The 25,636-nt window shown below is 41.6% G+C and overlaps 1 long non-coding RNA gene across 1 annotated transcript in view; it reads left to right on the top strand.

Moving 5' to 3' along the window:
* Positions 1–1,483: 1,483 nt before the first annotated feature.
* Positions 1,484–25,636, top strand: part of LOC134911801 (uncharacterized) — an 85,771-nt gene continuing 61,618 nt past the window's right edge. Inside the window, exon 1 of the long non-coding RNA XR_010176851.1 lies at positions 1,484–1,652. This is a non-coding gene — a long non-coding RNA (uncharacterized LOC134911801). The remainder of the gene's footprint in view (positions 1,653–25,636) is intronic.

Genomic DNA, 25,636 nt, shown 5'->3' with positions numbered 1-25,636 from the left:
AAGCCACTCCTTTGATATTTTGGCTGTGTGTTTAGGATTATTGTCCTGCTGAAAGATGAACCGTCACCCCAGTCTGAGGTTAAGAGCGCTTTGGAGCAGGTTTTCATCCAGGATGTCTCTGTACATTGCTGCATTCATCTTTCACTCTATCCTGACTAGTCTCTCAGTTCCTGCCGCTGAAAAACATCCCCACAGCATGATGCTGCCACCACCATGCTTCACTGTAGGGATGGTATTGGCCTGGTGATAAGCGGTGCCTGGTTTCCTCCAAACATGACGCCAAAGAGTTCAATCTTTGGGGTAAATTTACTAAAATTCGTATTTGTGCCAATTTGGAGGGAGAATCATCACGAATGACATCGAATGTGTGATTTTGCAACTTTTTGAAAATGTTACGCCTAATTTACTAAGCTGACGTATTTGTATTTTTCTTGTTTTCTGATGTCGATGTCATTCGTGGTTTTGTAAGCTAGAATGCGGCCGATTTTGTGGTTTTGCTGCCGTGTTCTCAGGTTTTTTTACGACTGCGTCACATTTCTGTTACGGCAGTGTTTATCCGTTCCCGGACGCGTTTTTTTCTAAGTTTCGTTTTTGTCACTCGTCCGTGATTGGTTTGATTCGTGATGGAGGAGTGTCTGTGCACATTACTATAAAAACGCCCCAAACCGTCCGAACCTCGTGGGTTTAGCTAGTGGAGAGGTGAGAGGAAGGTGTGTTAGGAGTTGGTGAGTTTTTTGGAGTTTGTGGAGGATTTGAGGAGGTTATTTTCAATTGTTGAGTGCTGTACTGTGTGTGTAAGTAGTATTGTCATACTTGTTGTGTAGTTATTTAAAAGTCTGTCTAGTTTTTTGTCATTGTTTTTTTTTAACGTCTATTGTCATTGTTTGTGAGTGAGTGTGTGTGTGTGTGTGTGTGTGTGTGTGTGTGTGTGTGTGTGTGTGTGTGTGTGTGTTTGGTGTGTGGTGTGTAGTGGTAGCGGAGGAGTGTGTTTACTGTTTTTTTTCCTCAGTGTTATTTGTTGTTTGTCCTGATTATGTCCCAGTCAGAGGTGAGTGTGGTGGAGGAGGTGAGTGTGGTGGAGGAGGTGAGTGAGAGGGAGGAGGTGAGTGAGGTGGAGGAGGTGAGTGAGGTGGAGGAGGTTAGTGAGGTGGAGGAGGTTAGTGAGGTGGAGGGGGAGGTTGCTGCTGTGGCCTCCAGTAATAGTGAGAGTGATGGTGTTGTTTCTCCGCAGCCACGCCAATCCTCGGCACCCAGCACACACAAAAAAATAATAATAATCAATTAATCATGCCTGCTGATAATAGTTTGTACATTAAAAAATTATGTTTATTTGTTTGAACAAAAATGCTTGTGTTCAACTTAATAAATTGTTAACACGGAATATGTGTATTGTTTAATTAGCTACACAAACCATCTGCACATTAGTGTCTTGGGCCAGATGTCTATTGGTATAAATATATTGCCTGCTCCTAGGTGGCCTCAGCTCAACGTATGTGTAATCTATGGCACCCAGTACATTGGGCATGGCCGCAAGATCAGATAAAGCTACCCTGACTGCATGCCACTGCGACTCCTGGGAAGGGAAGCTGAGAGAGGCATCTATGTGGCCATCCAAGACATCCAAAACCTGAGTGGACATTCCTAAATTAAAGGTGAGTGTCATGACCTGTAATCAATACAATACTGTGTTATATTACATTACAGAAGCACCACTTAGACATAGACGTGTATGTATGTTTTAACTCACCTGAATTAAATATTTAGAAAAGGTGGCCTGTGAGATACTAATGACATCACCAGTCACAGGCTGGAAGCTGCCAGTAGACATAAAGTGCAACACAGCCAGGAGTTTGTGCAGGCCTGAGACAGAGCGAGAGTGTGCTGTCTCAGGGTCTAGGTTCAGTTTGTCAAGGTCATACAGACGGAAAATGTTATTTACATTTAGTCGGACCATCTGTATAACATGGTCATCAGCCAATTTGTCATCGTTTAAACGCCCACTAAAAAAACAAGCCATGCCTAGCCTACGCGGAACCTGTACAACCTGCTGACCATGTTGATTTTCCTGGCCTGGGTTTATTGTAGTCTCATGGAGCAGTGTCAGGTATCCCCCAGCAAACAAGACAGCAGTACTACACACAGTAGCAGCCATTTCAGAGTGAGAGAGGAGAAAAATGTGTTGGGGCCCCTTTTAAAGGTCCAAAAAGTCAGATGTGAGTAATGTAGAATTGGCAACACATGTAAACACGCTTCTCAAAAGCAGGTCTATTTTTTTTTAGGCTTTTTGTACGATTAATATTTTTTCACGGCCGCACATGCATTTTCACGGAAGAGATTTCAAATACGAATGGTTAGTAAATGACCGTGTTCAATACCTAAACAGCCGCATTTGACCGATGGTGTATTCATTCGTAATTTTACTACACAGCCGTAATAAAAATACGAATGCCCTCATCACTGCCGTGATTTCAGTTTAGTAAATTCCCGAGATGACACTTTGAAGAAAAAACACCATCTCGGTCAAAATCGGGAGCTTAGTAAATATACCCCTTTTTCTTATCAGACCAGAGCATTTTGTTTCTCATGGTCTGAGAGTCCTTCAGGTGCATTTTGGCAAACTCCAGATGGGCTGCCATGTGCTTTTTACTAAGGAGTGGCTTCCATCTGGCCACTCTACCATACAGGCCTGATTGGTGGATTGCTGCAGAGATGGTTGTCCTTCTGGAAAGTTCTGCTCTCTCCACAGAGGAATGCTGTAGCTCTGACAGAGAGACCATCAGGTTCTTGGTCACCTCCCTGACTAGGGCCCTTCTCTCCCGATCGCTCAGTTTAGACGGCTGGCCAGCTCTAGGAAGAGTCCTTTTGGTTCCGAACTTCTTCCATTTACGGATGATGGAGGCCACTGTGCTCATTGGGACCTTCAAAGCAGCAGATATTTTTCTGTACCCTTCCCCAGATTTTTACCTCGAGACAATCCTGTCTCAGAGGTCTACAGACAATTCCTTTGACTTCATGCTTGGTTTGTGCTCAGACATGCACTGTCAAGTGTGGGACCTTATATAGACAGATGAATGCCTTTCCAAATCATGTCCAAGCAACTGAATTTACCACAGGTGGAATCCAATTAAGCTGTAGAAACATCTCAAGGATGAACCGTGGAAACAGGATGCACCTGAGCTCAGTTTTGAGCTTCATGACAAAGGCTGTGAATACTTATGTACATGTGATTTCTGAGTATTTTATTTTTAATAAATTTGCAAAAATCTCAAAAAAACTTTTTCACGTTCTCATTATGGGGTATTGTGTGTAGAGTTTTGAGGGAAAAATTAATTTGTTCCACTTTGGAATAAGGCTGTAACATAACAAAATGCAGAAAATGTGAAGCGCTGTGAATACTTTCCGGATGCACTGTAATACCCAGCCAAATTAAGGCCTTCTGAGCTAAACTAAAATTATGATTAAGATTCCCTATAAAGCTTATATATATATATATTATATAAACATGTATGATATAGCGCTGATTAATGCAGTCCGGAGTATTAGCGCTAGAATATATATATATATATATATATATATATACTTATACACGTGTGTCTCTAAAAATGGAATCACAGCAACTTCAATTGATGCTCGAATAAGCACTAGATCCTTCTAGTAACTTTCAGGACCGCTGCTCCCCTCCAAACAATCCGAACTCCTCCGGAGAAAAGATATCTGTCAATAGAACATATATAGGGGGCGCTCCATAGTGCATAAACTTTTTTTATTTTAAAAACACACAAAGTGCTTAAAACAACTGTTTTATATTCGTACCAGACGGCAACCAGTGTGGGCTGGTTACCACGTGATTCCAAACAATGATCAATGAATAAAGCTGGAACAAGTGTCAGTCAGTCGCAACGGAAACCTCCACCCGCCGGCAGCTGATTTCCCTGGGACTCACGGGCAGGAATCACATACGTCCGCGACTCCTCGTTCGGCAATGACAATGATCCTCAACGTCACTAGACTCCGCCCCAACGCGTTTCGTCATCGACTTCGTCAGAGGGCTGGAGTCTGTGACGTTCTGGTCCATTTTAAAGAGTCAAGTGTCTAATTTACATGAATGTCTAATTTAATACAACCGAGCGGCAGGCTAGAGTCACATACAAGTGTACGGATAATTGGCCGCTATGTGTGAAATGCCTAATAGTAACTATCTTTCATTTACTGCATACTTGAAGAATGGTATTAAAAACTATATAGTTAGAATACTACAGACCGCCGAAAATATATCAAATAAAAACGGGAGATAAAACAAAAGGCTATCTCATATATTCAATAATTGTATATATATATATATATATATATATATTTTTTTTTTAAAAAAACAGGCCTTAGATATAACTAAATCAATAAACTGACAGATGAACCTTAATGGCCTCCATACTCTACATCATTCCCACCTGTTGAAAGCCACAGTCCACCGCTCGGTTTACAATATATCAAATAATAAAAATACAATGACCACTACTTTATATAATTAATTACCATGGTCCAGGAGCTCAAAAAGTACAATTTCATACTGGAAGAAATACAGGCATGATTTCATAGATATTATATAATCACATCAAAACTTCCATATAGAAAAGGAAATAGAACAATGGGCACAACAATTCTTAAACGAACCATCAGTGGATGTTAGTTCAAAAAACCTCATTTTAAAAAAGGGGTAACTTCAAATCCCTCATTTAATCCCTCTGGTTTGAGTGTTTTGAGAGTAAGTATCCAAAACGTTTCTCTTCGTTCTAATTCTAAATCCCTATCTCCACCATTCTTATTCACACTTATGTGTTCAATACCTTTAAAACGTAGCCTCATAGGATCACTGCAGTGATGTTCCTTAAAATGCCGTGGAACACTATGATTTGTAACTTGGTTTTTTATATTTCGGGTATGCTCAAGGATACGGATTTTTAACATTCTCTTAGTTTTTCCTATATATCTGTATCCACAAGGGCATGTAATCATGTACACCACATGATTGGAATTGCAATTGATAAAGCTGTTAATCTGATATGTTCTGGTTTTATTTTTATCATAAAAAACAGTTTTCTCCTTGTCTAATAATTTACACACCTTACAACTTCCACATGCATAGCTACCTTTGATATCTTCCAAAAAATGTTTATCCTTCCTCTCTCTGAGGGGTTCCAACCTACTTCGTGATACCATTGTTTTGATATTTTTTGCTTTCCTATAGAAAACACAGGGATGATTGGGAAGATGTTCCCCCAATACAGGATCTAACTGTCAAATGTGCCAATGCTTTTTGAGAATCTTTTTTATAGCTGCTGCTTCATTATTATAGTCTGTGACAAACGGACACAGACCTTTGTTTGTCTCATGCCCCATATTTCCAGCTTTTTCCTTATAAATTAATAGATCTTTCCTATCCTTTCCCGTCGCTCGATTTCTAGATTGTTCAATTAAACTTACTGGATAGCCACGATCAAGAAATCTCTCTGTATATATTGAGGCCTGTTCATCAAATTTATCCAGGCTGGCACAATTTCGTCTAAGCCTGGTAAACTGATAAAAAGGAATGTTTCTTTTCCAGCTTGGTAGATGACAGCTGGAGAAATCAAGATAACTATTACAATCGACTTTTTTAAAGAATGTATATGTATTGATTTTTCCAGTGGTCACAGACTCTGAGCTATCAAGAATTAAATCTAGAAGTTCTATTTTAAGTTTATCTGCTTTGTGTGTAAATTTCAAGTTATATTCATTGATGTTAATGGTATTAATGAATGTTTGCAGCATTTCCTCACCCCCCTTCCATACTATCAGAATATCGTCAATAAATCTTTTAAACAAGACGATATGATCCGCAAATTGCCCCAGTGACGAACTTTCCCACTCACCCATGTAAATATTCGCCAGACTCGGTGCGCAAATCGTGCCCATCGCCGTCCCGCATGACTGGATGTACCAGTCATCCAGGAACGTGAAATAATTGCGCACCAGTACAAAGTGGAGACAGTCACAGATGAAGTCCACTAACGGACTGTTTAATTCCGGATCGTGTGATAGTACATTCCTCACACTATTAATATCCTTCAAATGGGGAATGGCAGTATATAAAGACTGCACATCTGTAGTACACCACATATAACTACTTTTTTAAAATGAGGTTTTTTGAACTAACATCCACTGATGGTTCGTTTAAGAATTGTTGTGCCCATTGGTCTATTTCCTTTTCTATATGGAAGTTTTGATGTGATTATATAATATCTATGAAATCATGCCTGTATTTCTTCCAGTATGAAATTGTACCTTTTGAGCTCCTGGACCATGGTAATTAATTATATAAAGTAGTGGTCATTGTATTTTTATTATTTGATATATTGTAAACCGAGCGGTGGACTGTGGCTTTCAACAGGTGGGAATGATGTAGAGTATGGAGGCCATTAAGGTTCATCTGTCAGTTTATTGATTTAGTTATATCTAAGGCCTGGTTTTTTAAATATATATATATATATATATATATATATATATATATATACAATTATTGAATATATGAGATAGCCTTTTGTTTTATCTCCCGCTTTTATTTGATATATTTTCGGCGGTCTGTAGTATTCTAACTATATAGTTTTTAATACCATTCTTCAAGTATGCAGTAAATGAAAGATAGTTACTATTAGGCATTTCACACATAGCGGCCAATTATCCGTACACTTGTATGTGACTCTAGCCTGCCGCTCGGGTGTATTAAATTAGACATTCATGTAAATTAGACAATTGACTCTTTAAAATGGACCAGAACGTCACAGACTCCAGCCCTCTGACGAAGTCGATGACGAAACGCGTTGGGGCGGAGTCTAGTGACGTTGAGGATCATTGTCATTGCCGAACGATGAGTCGCGGACGTATGTGATCCCTGCCCGTGAGTCCCAGGGAAATCAGCTGCTGGCGGGTGGAGGTTTCCGTTGCGACTGACTGACACTTGTTCCAGCTTTATTTATTGATCATTGTTTGGAATCACGTGGTAACCAGCCCACACTGGTTGCCGTCTGGTACGAATATAAAACAGTTGTTTTAAGCACTTTGTGTGTTTTTGAAATAAAAAAAGTTTATGCACTATGGAGCGCCCCCTATATATGTTCTATTGACAGATATATATTATGTATACATTTTTTGTTCAACTATCACTCAACTTTAACCATATTTTTCCCTGCATAACTCTGAAATCACAAATTAGATCATTAATGTCACTGATGATATCACAGATAATTTGTCAAATAGCATTACATAATTCAGTAGATCACTGATATCACATACAAAAAAAAGTCTCTGACTCTGAAATTCACATCGCCATTTCTACGTGTAAGTAAATTTATGGAATGTACAATACACGTTCATGAGCGCCCACATTACCTTCTTAATGTACAATACATACCACTTTCAATGAGTGCATACAGTATATATTGAACTAAAGTCACATCTGCATAAAAGAGTGTTTTACCTAAAAAAAAACAATTCTATATATTATTCTGACTTTGAAAGTGAAGATTTTTAGATTAAATACTGTGAATTTTAACATTTTATGATCAGAGTTCTAAATTTTTATAGAACTCAGGGTTTTTCTGCCTTGCTGTCAATATGACAAAAATAAAAATTTCAGAAATCATATAAATAATTCACATAACATTTTTTTTATCAAGCATAAGACTATACGTGCTAGAATTTATTCTGACTCACACTTATATATGAAGGCAAAATAAGTTGAAATAATTACAGAGGCGATTATCCCCTATGTGACCATCCTTGTACAGTATATGGGTTATAGGTGTTCTAGATGTGCTATTATGCACTGTGCCAGCAAGCTAAGTACCGGTAGTTATTTAGTAGAATAAGTAAAAACAAATATGAAAAAGTTAATGAGAAACTGCTGCAATAGCAGGGGAAACATAAGGTTTCCAAATGGGTCTTTCTACATACTTTATACTAGAGGGGTTTGTCTCTGTCATATGGAAAGGACGTGAACATCCAGTGGAAGGTACAGTTTTTACACTTAAGTGAATAACACATTTACCTAATTTGCCATCTATCATATCTCTCATTGCCCCTGATTCATTTGTAATTACCAAATTACTTGTCACTACTTGGCAGGATACCCACGAGAACTATCTACATATAAGAAAGGAGGACAGTCTTTCGAGGCAATGAAAATGTGGTTCCATTTCATCTAGATGTACCATCATTTTAAGGAATGTGGTGTATTTGTATTTATTGTAGCACCTAGTTTCCACAGTGACACTTTGTTGCTATAAAGTTGCACTGTACACCAACACTCATGTTCAGATGGAGATACGGTGCCTTCATAGGGTCAGTGCATTCTACGAGCATCCACCTCCGGATCAGGCCCTCTATGTACAATTAGTACTGCCATTAGTCATGGGATTTTATGAATGATGTCAGTCTCTCTTTAATTTTAAGCAGTTGTTGACAGCACCTATCCTCATTAATATAAATCTACACATCTAGCAAATTGAAAGTACATTATAAGGTATTAGTTCGTGTTTGCATCAAAACATTTAAGCTCACAAAACTCATTACAGCTCCTCTCATGTAAGGAGGCTGAGTTGTAAAAGCTGCTGTCCATCATGCCAGTTACCATAGGTGTGGTCTAAAAAAACAGCCTTCATTATTATCTTGCCCTACTAAAACTATGGGGGTCATTCCGAGTTGATCGCTCGCTAGCTAGTTTTAGCAGCCGTGCAAATGCTATGCCGCCGCCCACTGAAGAGTGTATTTTAGCTTAGCAGAAGTGCGAACGCATGTGCAGGCGAGATCTGCAAAAACAGTTTGTGCAGTTTCAGAGTAGCTCTGAACCTACTCAGCGCTTGCGATCACTTCAGCCTATTCGTGTGCGGATTTGACGTCATACAACCGCCCAGCGAACGCCCAGCCACGCCTGCATTTTTGCAAACACTCCCTGAAAACAGTCAGTTGACACCAAGAAACGCCCTCTTCCTGTCAATCTTCTTGCAGCCGTCAGTGCGACTGAAAACTTTGCTAGAACCTGAGCACAACCAAAAAGAGCTTTGTACACGTACGTCCCGCATGCGCATTGCGGGGCATACGCATGCGCAGAAATGCCATTTTTTATCCTGATCGCTGCGCTGCGAACAACGGCATCTAGCGATCAACTCGGCATGACCCCCTATAACTCATGGCCTTATCCTTTTCCGTCTTGATTACTGTAATCGGCTCCTCTTTGACTTTACTCATGCCCACCTCACCCCACTACAGTTTAACCTCAACTCCGTTGCCCGCTTTATTTTCCTCTCCCATCGCTCAACCTCTGCCGCCCCTCTCTGCCAGTCACTCCACAGGCTCCCTATACAATTATATATACATAATTAAATTCAAGCTTCTCTTTCTCACCTACAAAACTCCCAGTCTCACCACTCTAATCTACATCTCCAACATAATTTCCTCAAATATTCCCTCCCTCCCTTCCTCTTTGCTGTCTCACCTACTTAATAATAATAGTAATAAGAAAAATAATATTAATACTAATACATACATTACAACAATCTTTTGGTTCCAAACAAAAAACATGGTCTACCGACTTCAGTTTCTACAAAAGTTCCTCAGTTTCTACAAAAGTTACATTTGTTTTAAACGTCTAAGTAAAGATACATGTTTATATCTAATTTATGTTAGTATACCTATTATCGCTCTATTGTATATGTTGTATGTGTTTGGATGGAATTGCAGTTATAATGCCGGCTGTCAGGATCCCAGCGTTCAGGATACTGATGCCGAAATCCCAACAGCCGGTATTCCCACTGGTTGGTGTCCATGACACCTATACAGTGGTAAATAGATCCTGTGGCCATAGCCAGATTAAGGGGGGGGATGCAGGGCATACTGCACCCGGGCCCCTCTTTGTCAGGGGCCCCCCCGGTCAGAGCACACTGACATCATTAGCTTTCCCTCTTAAGCAGCAGCAAAACCAGCAGCCAGAATGCGAGCAGGACAGTATGCAGTGCAGGCAGAGACACAGGAATATCATGTTTCATAAGCTATCGACATAGGAAGGTATTCTAAGAGATAGTATTCAGAAGTTCCTTGAAGTCAATAAGGTAATTAAAAGGAATCAACATGGGTTTATGAAGGACATATACTGTCAAACCAATTTACTTGGCTTTTATGAAACAGTAAGCGCAAACCTAGATCAGGGTAAAGAGGTGGATGTAATCTTTTTAGATTTTGCCAAAGCATTCGACACTGTACCACACATGAGACTTATCTACAAGCTACAAGAATCAGGGCTAGTAAGCACAATATGCACTTGGGTCAAAATCTGGTTAGATAATAGGGAGCAGCGCGTTGTGGTTAATGGATCTTTTTCAACTTGGACTGAAGTGCTAAGTGGTGTGCCGCAAGGCTCAGTATTAGGACCGCTATTGTTCAATATTTTCATTAACGACCTAACAGAAGGTCTAGAGAGCATGGTGTCAATTTTTGCAGATGATACCAAATTGTGTAAAGTTATAAATGCGGAGGGGGATGCTGAGTCGCTTCAGAATGACTTAGTTAAATTAGAAGCTTGGGCAGCGAAATGGAGAATGCGCTTCAATACAGACAAGTGTAAGGTAATGCACTGTGGTAACGAGAACAAAAATACTTTACCTACTAAAATATTAATACTAATACATACATTACAACAATCTTTTGGTTCCAAACAAAAAACATGGTCTACCGACTTCAGTTTCTACAAAAGTTCCTCAGTTTCTACAAAAGTTACATTTGTTTTAAACGTCTAAGTAAAGATACATGTTTATATCTAATTTATGTTAGTATACCTATTATCGCTCTATTGTATATGTTGTATGTGTTTGGATGGAATTGCAGTTATAATGCCGGCTGTCAGGATCCCAGCGTTCAGGATACTGATGCCGAAATCCCAACAGCCGGTATTCCCACTGGTTGGTGTCCATGACACCTATACAGTGGTAAATAGATCCTGTGGCCATAGCCAGATTAAGGGGGGGGATGCAGGGCATACTGCACCCGGACCCCTCTTTGTCAGGGGCCCCCCCGGTCAGAGCACACTGACATCATTAGCTTTCCCTCTTAAGCAGCAGCAAAACCAGCAGCCAGAATGCGAGCAGGAAAATATTTTACCTACTAAATGGGGTAAAATTAGGGGATTCTGTACTGGAAAAGGACTTAGGTGTCCTCATAGATAGCAAACTAAGCAGTAGTACCCAAAGTAGGACTGCAGCAAAGAAGGCTAATAAGATATTAGCATGCATAAAACGGGGAATTGATGCTAGGGATTAGGGTATTATACTCCCATTATATAAATCACTTGTGAGGCCACACCTTGAATACTGTGTATAATTCTGGGCACCTTACTACAAAAAGGATATCCTGGAGCTAGAAAAGGTTCAAAGGCGGGCGACCAAACTAATTAAGGGTATGGAGACGCTGGAATACAAGGAAAGGCTTGCAAGACTAGGCATGTTTACACTGGAAAAGAGGAGATTAAGAGGGGACATGATCAACATTTACAAATATATAAGGGGACATTATACAGATCTTGCGCAGGACCTGTTTTTGGTTAGATCAACGCAGAGAACTTGTGGACACTCGCTCAGGTTAGAGGAGAGGAGATTCCACACAATACGGCGTAAAGGCTTTTTTACGGTAAGGACGATACGTGTTTGGAATTCCCTGCCTGAGGGAGTTGTAATGGCGGACTCAGTCAACACCTTTAAGAATGGGTTAGATAAATTCCTAATGGATAAGGATATCCAGTGTTACGGGGCATAGTCACGCACTATGGTTATTATAAAAAAGAGGGGTAAAACGTAACGGCAGTCATCAACTTCAGTCAAAATTTTCTACAAAATAATCGTGCATAGGAGACCACAAATAGGTTGAACTCGATGGACAATTGTCTTTTTTTCAACCTTAGATATTATGTAGCTCTTTGACCAGAGGACAGATAGGAGGGTGGAGAGAGCTGTAAGTGACACAGGGATCCCGGCTTCACCTCCTCCCTGTCTGGGTGTCTGAGTCCTGTGTAAACTGTTATGCAACTAAACCATGTGGGTCAAGAGACAGAGAGACACACAGAGAGTCCTCCTGAGTTCTGTCCCAGTGTGTAAGTAGTACAGAGGCTGCTGCTATTCTTGCATGTGACAAGATAAATTATTTTATTTTTCTATGTGTATTTTGAGGTTAAATTGTCTTTGTTCCACTACAAGAAAGGTTTATAAAATAGTTGTCTTTCAATTGGGTGGAGCTATAAACAGTACCCAGGCATTATGAAACTATTAGTTAAAACTAATATACACCATTGGTTTAAGTTTAATATACACAATCTATACCTCCCACCATGACCCATTTCAGGAGGGACAAAATGCTCTTTACCTGGACTTCCTTATTAATTTATGATTGCCATCACCTGTGTTGAAACACCTTTCTTATCACTTAAATAGTTCAACACAGGTGACGCCAATAATACTCTGGGAAGTCCAGGTATAGAGCATCTTGTCCTTCCTGGAATGAGACATGTTGGGAGGTATGCACAATTTAATATATATCCCCCACCTACATTCCATCGTGGCCCCCCTGTCTTAAGTGCCATGGGCACCCCCAAGGCTTAATCCGGCCCTGCCTGTGGCGAGTGCAGCAAGCCTCCAAGCCCACAGCATGGCGAGCGCAGCAAACCCGCAAGGGTACTCTTAGCGCTCGCCTCGCTGCTGGCATTCTGACGGACGGGATGCCACTGTCAGGATATTGACAGCCGGCATCCCATCCACCAGTAAATAGTACATATTCCCCAAAACAACGATACCGACAGTACAGTATATGGTCTTTTTAGATTCCATATGTTGCCTTATTTATATTATGAAACCCATGCCTGCCCTAGTAACTACAGAAAGCCTGTAAACAATATAAAACAATATGGAATGATAAGCTAAAAAACATCTTACCCTTGACTTAAACAGTCTGAATTATTTAATGAGTTGCCCAGTACAACTAATGGTGATATGAAAGAAACACATGAGAAAGTGGATTTTTATTACCAGCTAATGTAATGAGCAGTTTGTTAGCTAACAGGTTGTAAACACTCAAGCAAGTTGGTCATTAAATCTGGTTGCTATGTACCTCCATGGAGATTTACAAGAATCTTAATGATCAGAAGGTTGGGAAGGAGTGGGAGGGGCACATTTTTTATTTCAATGGCTGTAGAGTGCGACCACATTGTCAAATTAAACTGAAAATAACATATTCTCTTGTCAAGATTTTTTCTCTCTTTGCAATCACATAGGAATATATGATAGCCTCCGATTATAGATAACTACTTAATAAGTGCCACTTAATCTACACTACTTTGTGTTAAAAATTATTCTAAGAAACCTCCTTACCAATGTTTCTTTGAAGCAAATTGTAATACTTATTTCAGAGCAATCGTTTAATAAAATTTACATGACACTTTCACAGATCTTCATTACATGAAGTGATCCCTGAGATAGAGTACATTGAGTACTCAACCAACCTGCACTTCAGTTAGGCACACTGTGCTGTTTCCTGTACAAGAAAACTCCAACTGTACAAGAACTTTGTTTTTCCTGTTGCAGTAGTTACTTACTTTCTTTACTAATCCATTTTTGCAGAATTGATAGTTTTGCAAATATAAACATAATGTTAAGACTTTGGGATAAAAAAATATCTAAGTTATGGCCCATACACAAGGTGAGATTCGGGCTATGCCCGATTCTCACTATGCGACAGGGGCTAGGTCGGCATCGCAAACACGAGTGTGCTTGTGATACTGACTCTGCAATTTTGGCTAAGTGTCAATCTTGACTATCTCTTCTATAGAGATTGTCAAAATTGACTTGCCTGCACAGTCTATCTAGGCTTGCGATGCCGACCACGCGGGACCGCGCATCGGCATCGAATCGGGATCGCATGGTGACTTTCACCTTTCGATCTGCACTAACTTTTCTTACAATTTTGACTATACAGTCAAAATCGTAAGAAAATATCTCACCGTGTGTACACACCATTAGACTTGTTATCACTGCATAAAGGGTCTGATTCCTTGTTGGACCAACCTCTGTGTATGGATGGAAATAGTGAGGTTTTCCATACATCGTGTGCAGATGTGAATTTACTCATTTTTGCATTTTTCTGTTCTATTCTGAGTTGGACCGAATGCGGATGGATCTGTCTTCCCATAACATTGGAAGTTTCGAAGGATGGCATCTGTGCGGCAATAATGCAAGCACACACTGCTCCACCCTGACGTATGGGTGTGTCATGGACATGCATTTAAAGCTCCATGTATATGTGGGAGGAAATCCTAAATCTGACGTATATCTTGCAACTAGTATGGGACTGAAGCAATTGCCGATGCTAATTATGGCGGTTTGCGGTGGCTGGCATAAAATCAATGGGCTACACAGGTATCCACTTGCAGATGCACCAAACCACAGTATTAACCTTATGGATTCTCACATCAGGCTTCCGCGGCTGCTCACTTTGTCTGGTGCTTCATTTACATTGTGAGTTCCACTGTAGCAGGGTCTATTGTGAACAATTTTATACTCCTTGCCTGGCGCTGTGAATTATATTGGTAAAACTGTAATAAACTATGTAAAATAGTTTTGGCTATATTTTCAAGAAATATAAACATGCCAGACTACCTTTCCCATACAAATCCTGTACAAGCCATTGCTATCTTGTTGGTTTGTGCTAACATGATAGGGCAGTACCACTGGCCTATCTATATTGTGTGCAGGGTGTGAGGTGCACATGGGGCCCACACCACATACCCTGCACCCACATAGATATACTTACCTCTCTGATCCAGTGGCGTAACTAGAAATTTTTCTCCCCCAAGCCAAAAAATTCTTCGGCGCCCCCCCCCCTTCATGCTCCATAATTGGGAGCAAGAAAGGGATAAATATGCGTGCGCCGAAGGCGCGCGCGCCAAAAAAGGGGCGTGGTTTTGTTGGAGTGGGCGTGGTTTCGTATAAAGGGGCGTGGCATTGCAGGAAAAGACTACCTTATACCCCAGTTTTGCAACCTGCACGCCCATACGTTGGCCACCACAGGAAAGAAAAATAATCCTGATTCATGCCCCTTACATTATTTGTCATTTTTCCTCCTTATAGTAATGCCCAGTATACATTATGCCACATACTGCAATGGCCCTTAGACATTATGCCGCACACAATAATGCACGACACAATATGCACACACTGTAATGCCCCCGACACATTATGCCACACACCGTAATGTCTGTGACACATTATGCCACACACCGTAATGCCTGTGACACATTATGACAGGAATCGCAATGCCCGTTATACATTATGCTACACACTGCAATGCCCCTGATACATTATAGCACATACAATGTCTGTGACACATTATGACACACACCGCAATGTCCGTGATACATTATGCCACACACTGCAATGCCCGATACATTATAGCACATACAATGCCTGTGACACATTATGCCACACACTGCAATGACCTTGAGACATTATACCACAATGCCCGTGATATAGTATACCATACACCGTAATGCCTGTGACACATACCGCAATGCCCTGCCCGTTATACCCTATGCCACACATCGCAATGCCCGTTATGTATTATGCCACACTGCAATGACCCTGAGACATTATACCACATACCACAATGCCCGTGATATAGTATACCACACACCGTAATGCCTGACACATTATGACACACACCGCAATGTCCGTGATACATTATGCCACACACTGCAATGACCCTGAGACATTATACCACATATCACAATGCCCGCGATATAGTATACCATACACCGTAATGCCTGTGACACATTATGACACACACCGCAATGTCCGTGATACATTATGCCACACACCGTAATGCCCATTACACATTAAGTCCTACAGTGAGGCTTCTAATTACTTTTCAATTACCTGCTCGTTGTCAGGGGTTTCATGCACTGGGTGTCATGCTCGTTGCCAGGGGTTTCATGCTCTTGGTTCCATGCACGGTGCCAGGGGTTTTCATGCTCAGGGTGTCATGCTCGTTGCCAGGGGTTTCATGCACTGGGTGTCATGCTCGTTGCCAGGTGTTTCATGCACTGGGTGTCATGCTCGTTGCCAGGTGTTTCATGCACTGGGTGTCATGCTCGTTGCCAGGTGTTTCATGCACTGGGTGTCATGCTCGTTGCTAGGAGGTAGTCCTTGTTGCTAGGGCTGTGCTCCCAGTGCCACATATGTCCCCAGTGCCAGATATTCCCCCACGGTGCCAGGTACTTACATGCCCCAGTGCCAAATATAGTCGTCGTCCCCATGTGCCAGGTACACATATACCCCCCCAGTGCCACATATGCCCCCAGTGCCAGATATTCCCCCCCCAGTGCCACATATGCCCCCAGTGCCATATATTCCCCCCCAGTGCCAAATATGCCCCCAGTGCCATATATGCCCCCAGTGCCAGATATTCCCCCCCAGTGCCAGATATTCCCCCCGTGCCATATATGCCCCCAGTGCCAGATATTCCCCCCCAGTGCCAGATATCCCCCCCGTGCCAGATATGCCCCCAGTGCCAGATATCCCCCCCAGTGCCATATATGCCCCCAGTGCCAGATATTCCCCCCCAGTGCCAGATATTCCCCCCCAGTGCCAAATATGCCCCAGTGCCAGATATCCCCCCCCAGTGCCAGATATTCCCCCAGTGCCATATATGCCCCAGTGCCAGATATCCCCCCCCAGTGCCATATATGCCCCCAGTGCCATATATGCCCCCCGTGCCATATATGCCCCCAGTGCCAGATATGCCCCCCCAGTGCCATATATGCCCCCAGTGCCAGATATTCCCCCCAGTGCCATATATGCCCCAGTGCCAGATATCCCCCCCCAGTGCCAGATATTCCCCCCAGTGCCAGAAATGCCCCAGTGCCAGATATTCCTCCCCCCCCCCGTGCCATATATGCCCCCAGTGCCAGATATTTACTCCCCCGTCGCTTTTTGGAGGGACACGGAGGGCACAGCTCGTCTCTCCTGTGTCCCTCCTGCTGCATCATCTCCGGCGGCCGCGGGTCTAATAGGGGGAAGTGCCGGTTCGTGAGCCAATTAGAGCTCACGGACGGCACTTCCCCCTATTAGACCCGCGGCCGCCGGAGATGATGCAGCAGGAGGGACACAGGGAGGCGCGCTGTGTGCCCTCCGTGTCCCTCCAACAAGCGGCGGAGGGAAGGAGACTGCAGACTGACATGCGGACGCTCGTCCGCATGTCAGTCTGCTGTAAATCAGTGGCGCCCCCGCAGCCCCTCGCCCCCAAGCCACCGCGAGGACTGCGGGGGCAGTAGTTACGCCACTGCTCTGATCACACATCAGTACCTGGGAACAAGGCATGGGCTCCATGTTACTGGTGCCCTGCACAAGTGCAGTAGACGTTGGAACAAAGCCAAGACGTACTGCACTACAGGAAAGGAGGGGACCCACACGGAGATCACATACAGGCCTACCCCTCTCGTAAATTGCCCCTGGGTACAATAACAGAGCTTCATATGTAAGATATACAATATATATATTTTTATATATATATATACAGAATGCATCCAGAAAGTATTCACAGTGCTTTACTTTTTCAACATGTTGATATGTTACAGCTTTATTACAAACGGGAATAAATTCATTTTTTCCCTCAAAATTCTACACACAATACCCCTGTCAAAGTCGGAAAAATATCATGCTACACGTTGCCATATATTCCCCATGCGCTTGCCCGCTGCACATGCACATTCTCTCCCATGCGTGCGCATACTCGCAGTTGCGTGACGGCGCCTCCTCAGCCATGCGCTCGAGCGCATGGTATGTGCATTTACGGTAGAGTTTGTGTGCGTCTAGCGGGCGACTCAATCGTTACATAGTAAATCAAATAGTATGTTTTATAGATAATGTTCCCCTTAATAATAACTGTAAGTTTGTTTATTGTGACTGGTCCCTGGACAGAGGTATTCCTCTTTGCATGATACGAAGGGTCAGATAGGATTTGAGCAGTGGTGTTTGGTACCTAACTAAAGAACATTTTATTAGAAACAATCCGGTGCTGGTTAGGTAAAGATTAATCGCTCCTGCGTATAGTTATGTCTATAATTAGTTCCTGGACATTTATTCATTGTCCATGTGTTGGAAATCCTGAGTTTCCCTCCCACCTGAGCAGTCTGAAATAGTCACAGCCCACCTGTTCAAACAAACCTATGACCTTTTGTTGTAATATGAAGACAGATTCCTGTGTCCAATGAACAATGAGATTATAGGTCCCTTTGTAGTGTACTGTATGCAGTGTATGTAAGAACAGCCAGCCTGGCCAGCTCAGTCTCTCTCTCTCTCCACAAACGGTTTTCATCTTGACTAACTCGGAGATGGTACCAGAGCTGCGCAGCGATCATTCCCCAGTGTGTGTAAGTTATTCTCTGTAACCAACTTGTTCCCTGTTTGTATTTGCCATATTCTCTCTCTCTCTCTGTTATTGTATAAGATTGTGACGCTATTGTATATTTATGTGTAGTTATTCTGCTTAGATATTGATGTTAGACTGTAGTGTATGAACTGTTAACTGTTTTCCCCTTTTTACATCAGCTAGACATTGTTATTAAAGGTGTTGGAACCTCAGCAAGGTGTCTGTGTGTTTCTAGCTAGTACAAAGGGTTTCTGAGTATTTCAAATCACTCAAACAGCTTGCTTATATATCCAGGTTAACCAGTTGTATATCATTACAGTGTTACAATTCTAAGATTTACAGTGTAAGTATATTCTGTGTTTAAAGTTTATAAAAGTACTGTCTGTGTGCGCGCTCGCAGTGTGTATTCCATACACCCAGCGCAGTGTGTGTACGTTACTTGCGTACCACGTGTGAGGCCTCCATACGCAAATAGCGTATGAAGTGCGTAGCACGTGCACGAGGTTTAGCGGCCACTACGGCTACACGGTATCAGTATATAGCTAATGTTAAAAGGTAGAAGTTTGACTCTATCACCCCATAATGACAATGTGAAAAAAGATATTTGAGATTTTTGCAAATTTATTAAAAAATAAAAAACTAAGAAATCACATGTATATAAGTATTCACAGCCTTTGCTCAATACTTTGTTGATGCACCTTTGGCAGCAATTACAGCCTCAAATCTTTTTGAATATGATGCCATAAGCTTGGCACACTTATCTTTGGGTAGTTTTGCCCAATTCTCTTTGCAGCACCTCTCAAGCTCCATCAGGTTGGATGGAAAGCGTCGGCGCGCAGCCATTTTCAGATCTCTCCAGAGATGTTCAATAGGATTCATGTCTGGGCTCTGACTGGGCCACTCAAGGACATTCACAGAGTTGTCAGAAAGCCACTCCTTTGATATATTGGCTGTGTGCTTAGGGTCGTTGTCCTGCTGAAAGATGAACCGTCACCTCAGTCTGAGGTCAAGAGCGCTCTGGAGCAGGTTTTCATCAAGGATGTGTCTGTACATTGCTGCATTCATCTTTCACTCTATCCTGACTAGTCTCCCAGTTCCTGCCGCTGCAAAAACATCCCCACACCATGATGTTGCCACCACCATTCTTCACTGTAGGGATGGTATTGACATGGTGATGAGCAGTGCCTGGTTTCCTCCAAATATGACGCCTGGCATTCACGCCAAAGAGTTCAATCTTTGTCTCATCAGAACATGGTCTGAGAGTCCTTCAGGTGCATTTTGGCAAACTCCAGGTGGGCTGCCATGTGCTTTTTACTAAGGAGTGGTTTCCATCTGGCCACTCTACCATACAGGCCTGATTGGTGGATTGCTGCAGAGATAGTTGTCCTTCTGGAAGGTTCTCCTCTTTCCACAGAGGAATGCTGTAGCTCTGACAGAGTGACCATCGGATTCTTGGTCACCTCCCTGACTAGGGCCCTTCTCCCCCGATCGCTCAGGTTAGACAGCCAGGCAGTTCTAGGAAGAGTCTTGGAGGTTCCGAACTTCTTCCATGTATGGGTGATGGAGGCCACTGTGCTCATTGGGACCTTCAAAGCAGCAGATATTTTTCTGTACCCTTCCCCAGATTTGTGCCTCGAGACAATCCTGTCTCAGAGGTGTACAGACAATTCCTTTGACTTCATGATTGGTTTGTGCTCAGACATGCACTGTCAATGTAGACAGGTGTGTGCCTTTCCAAATCATGTCCAATCAACTGACTTTACCACAGGTGAACTCCAATTAAGCTGTAGGAACAGCTCATGGATGATCAGTGGAAACAGGATGCACCTGAGACCAATTTTGAGCTTCATAGCAAAGGCTGTGAATACTTATGTACACGTGATTTCTTAGTTTTTTTACTTCTAATAAATTTGCAAAATTCTCAAAAAAACTTATTTCACAGTGTCATTATGGGGTATTGTGTGTAGAATTTTGAGGGGAAATTTATTCATTCCATTTAGGAATAAGGCTGTAACACAACACAATGTGGAAAAAGTGAAGCGCTGTGAATACTTTCTGGATGCACAACATATATATATATATATATATATATATATATATACACACACACAGTATATGTGCAGGTTGAGTATCCCATATCCAAATATTCAGAAATATGAAATATTCCAAAATACAGAATTTTTTAAGTGAGACTGAGATAGTGAAACGTTTGTTTTCCGATGGCTCAATGTATACAAACTTTGTTTAATACACAATGTTATTAAACATATCGATTTATATGACCTTCAAGCTGTGTGTCTAAGGTGTATATGAAACAAATGTATTGTGTGTATGTACACAAACTTTGTTTAATGCACAAAGTTATTAAAAATATTGCCTAAAATTACCTTCAGGCTGTGTGTATAAGGTGTATATGAAACATAAATGCATTCTGTGCTTAGACTTGGTTCGCATCGCCTTGCTATCTCATTATGGACTGGTATGCAATTATTCCAAAATACGGAAAATTCCGATATCCAAAATACTTCTGGTCCCAAGCATATATATATATATATATATATATATATATATAGTGGTTGCTAGTCCGGCACTCCGCTTACATGATGATAGATGCCCAGTGCCGTCAGTGTGGGCACAATACAAAAAAGAATAAAGCAGCGGCACTCAGAGTCTTATAGTGAAAATGTGTATTGTACACAAAAGTCACATCAAATGCCAACGTTTTGGGACCTTAGGTCCCTTTGTTAACGCCAGGCATATTGAAGGGTCGGGAATCCACCTGTCAGAGTCCAATGCCGAATCCCACCGAGAAGGACCCATTTCCAATTCCCAGGTGGGATCCGGCATTTGCAGTGGGAAAGGGGTATTATTAATTACAATTTGAAGTGCTTAGTTGCCAACTGTTAACAAGGGGTTCATAAATCCACATCTAAGACTTGTTGTCATTGAAGCTAGTTAGTACTGTATGTGTAAAATGAGGTCCAAGTTAAAGCGTGATATCCTCTACATTAATTGAACAAAGCCAGTCATAGAGAGGAAATTGGGAATATGAAAGTGTTGGTTCTTTCTGGAATTTCCTAGAGCACAGTTTATTTGAATCAAAGATCATTAACTTTAACATTGAAAGCTTATCTCCATCACATGCAAAGGTTATGGAAGTTCCTGCGTGAGCTAAAAAAAATCGTCATTGAAAAGTTATGTCTATAAAACTTTACAGTGTTTATTTTTAGACTTCAAAAGAATAATAGCACGGCGGTTAAACACATACACACACAAGCAAAGGAATACAGCTGAGAGTGCACATAGTAAAGTCATATTTAAAGTTCATTACATCAACTAGATCATATCTGTCTCAGCAGGGCTAAAGAATGCTTAGTTTAGCAGTACAGTTCCACCTCTGAAGCAGGAGTAACTATAGACACCAGGTAATAGTGGGACATGAGGACACACAACAAAAGGCCAGCCAGCAGTAGCTAACCCTAACCGAAGCCCTTGTTCTCTTACTGACAACTTGTTGAAGATGTTATTGAGCTCAGTATGTGATGTGAGCCTTGTGGTAGTGGACTCCAGATATGAATCCTACGTGTCATTAGTACTAATGAGGACCAGGCTAAGGGGCAGAGTCAGAGTCACATTCAAATCGCAATGCGCACAGATTTCCTGGATCTCAGCATACCGCACATGTGCCAAAGAAAGAGATCAGTTTATCCACATGCATGAATCAGGTATCCTCACATGCACAGAGATTGCTAGTGCATAAAGATTTATTGATCTATAGATGGACCACACTTTCCATGAAGTGGCACTTTCAGGGCAGTAACTAGGCTGCAACCACGTGATTGAATGGAACTCTTCTAACTCGTGTGAATGTCATTTAAGTAGACCTCCTGGCTCGTGTGGAAGGAGATGGAATCTTTTGCACTCATACTGAGGCTGGTGTAACTTAAGTCCCAATACTAATAATTATGGATGTAAGCAGCGGCGGCTCCTATCTTTTTGGAGGAGGGGGGCTGCCGTTGGCCATGCTGCCTGGTCCGGAGGAGAGAGTCACCCCCGGGAAGCTGGGTCCCAGTGCCTGGACAATGGAGCTGACAGGCGCATGTGCACAAGTGATGGCTTGACTGTGCACATGCAAACCCCCAGCTTCTATGGACTGCATCGGCTGCAGCTCATAGAGGCCAGCCAGAACTGACGATCAGGCAGGGAGTGGTTTCCCACAGAAAGCCATCTCTCTGCTCATCGAAGCCTGATCTGGCAGTTCTAGATGGAGGAAACACCTCCCAATGGGACTGCCTGCCCTGAGAGTGACTGGTAGGTAGGACTTCCAATAGGAAGTCACTGTCAGTCATAGTGTAGCCACTGCAGTCATAGACTGCAACTGGCTCACTGCAGTGGCGGATTTTACTTGGATGACTGCAGTCCTGCAGCTCATAGGTAAAATCCGCCACTGATAAATATATATTTAAGTCATTTAAGGGGACTTTTTTAAAAAGTGGAAACAAACCGATTACTCCCACCTGCAAGTCTAAAAACACTTGTCCCACTCATAAAACACCCCAATATACCTGTCCCATAACTTGTACCCCAATTTCCATCATTTTGCACTTTTTCACCCCAAAATGACATGTCATTATTGGGCAATTAAAAGTAATAAAAAATTTGTAAGTGCCTAATTAGCCATTCAGGGGGGTGTCCCAAGGGCTCCAAACCAAATCCCAAAATTTTTACTTAAACTAGGAATTTTTCCCAACATTTGCTCAGAGGTGGTGATTTGAAATTAGTGGTAAAATTACTACAAATCAGTTTTCATGGATAATTGTATAAGCACTTTTCATGATACGTAGTAATATAAAAATTATTACCATGATAACAGCTTTTTGTGCTAATTGAATTTGGCCTTAAGCTGTCATGTATGGTCAGCCAAAGCAAGTAAAGACGGATGTCCTTTTGACCCAAGTTCAGTGGCGCAGAGGTGGAGGGGGGGACGGACGTACAAAGTACCCCTACACCCCCCCCCTCCCCAGTATACCTGTGGCCGGCGCTAGGGGCACCATCTTCCTGGTGATATCTTCGGGAAGATTGCTCTCCTTAGAATGTAAGCTCTCACGAGTAGGGCCCTCTTCCCTCATGTGCTTGTACTTTTCTTACTTTAATAATCCTCAACTGCCCAGATCCCGCAGTTTTTTGGCCACCTGGAACTTATCTCTATGTTTACTGGTGTAGTTATGCTTAGTTGCCCTGTACTTGTCCTATATTGTCTTCAACTGTAAGTCACTGTTTTCCTGTTTTGATTATGTGCATATGTTCTCTGTAATTGGGCGCTGCGGAACCCTTGTGGCGCCATATAAATAAAGGATAATAATAATAGTGGTCAGCGTCATCTTCCCAAATATCACTGGGAGGATGGTGCTGGCTGGGGAGGAGAGACCCATTTCTTGTTCAAGTAAGGTTGTTAAAATTATTATTTTACTATATAAATATTTTTATAGTAACAGTCATCATTACGCCCCCTTTTTTAAGCCATGCCCCCCCCCCTTTACCAGGTCCTGTCATGGCTCTCTACATTCCTGCTCAAGTTAACCAATTATTTTTTTGTTTTATTTTACAAATGTGCTTTCAATCCTTCCTTACTGGAAGAAACTGCCTAACACAATGAACTACAATGAACCACCATGAATGACTGATAGAAAGTTGACTTGCATGATAGTAATTTCTATTTACAGGACGCTTTAGAAAGATTTTAATAAGTTCCATGAACAACATAAACTGTGGGTATCACTGTATGTATACTCAGAAAATGTTCCTTTGTATTTATTAATGCTGTCCGGTAGCTTGTAGTGTCCTTGCCTACTGTTACTAAAAATTAAATTCACATGTCCTTGGCACAGTCCTCCAGACATTGCGGAACATTATACACTAAACGTTCTCTCATCACAAGACTCCTAATTTGCGACATTGGTTGCTTGTATCTTACTATTTGTAGTTAACACATGTTTCTCTTTAGTACATCTACAGATAATTGCCATTAAATGTGTTCACCCATCCACAATCACAGTGGCCCATCCTAAAAGATGTAGGCCTTACTCTGAAAACCACTCCAGTAAATCCTATTCATCTCAAATGGATTTATGGATTAACAGTACTCTATTTAAAAACATTGGCAGCTGTTTCAACCTACCCCAGATGTCCTCTTCGTTCATGAAAGCGTTGGCTTAAATTTTAATCATGCTAATCAGCAAACAGGTTAATACTTTGCAATAGGATTTTCCAATCTACAGTTTATGACCTTCATTAGAGGTGAAGTTCCAGAAATGGATACAGAGAAGAAAATGTAAACTTTTAATTTAGTTATTTTTAGTATAAGTCATATATATCTATATCTATCTATCTATCTATATCTATCTATATATATATATATATATATATATATATATACACACACACACATATATATATATATATATATATATATATATATATGTAATACACCACTGTGTATATATATATATATATATATATATATACACACAGTGGTGTATTACCTATATATTGAAGGGTCATGAAATGATGGTATTTACCTGTATTCTATATTTCTGATACTACTAATAGAAGACAGAATAAAGATTGTAGCAGATTTCATCATAGAAAAACAGATAAAAAAAGTCAATTTAAAATGTAAAGTTAAACGAATAGCATCACAAATAGTAACAATTTTATTGAAAATAAGTATGCAAGATTGAAAATGTTACTTTTAAAATATAATTTTTATTTTCACTGTAAAGGCTTATTCCACCCAAAACAAATATTTTTAGAAGCATCTCTGGGAGCCATAACATTTGGGGAAAGATGTATCAAGCCTCGGAGTTAAGGGGGGTACTCACGGAGCGATTGCTGCTTAAAATCTAAGCAATCTGACTAGATTGCTTAGATTTTAAGCAGGATCGCTCCGTGTGTAGCCCCCACGTATCGCTATCGCTGCCGCTAGATTGGCCTGCATGCAGGCCAATCTAGCAGGTCGCTCATTTCACCCGCTGGGTGAAATGAGCCCCCCCCCCCGTCTCCCCCTGCACGCTCAGCACACATCGCGCTGTGCTGAGCGGTGGGAGAGATGTGTGCTGAGCGGTTCCCTCAGCACACATCTCTC

The sequence above is a fragment of the Pseudophryne corroboree genome, chromosome 4, assembly GCF_028390025.1.
Source record: "Pseudophryne corroboree isolate aPseCor3 chromosome 4, aPseCor3.hap2, whole genome shotgun sequence".
NCBI classification, from domain to species: Eukaryota; Metazoa; Chordata; class Amphibia; order Anura; family Myobatrachidae; genus Pseudophryne; species Pseudophryne corroboree.
This window is presented reverse-complemented; position numbering and strand designations above follow the sequence as displayed.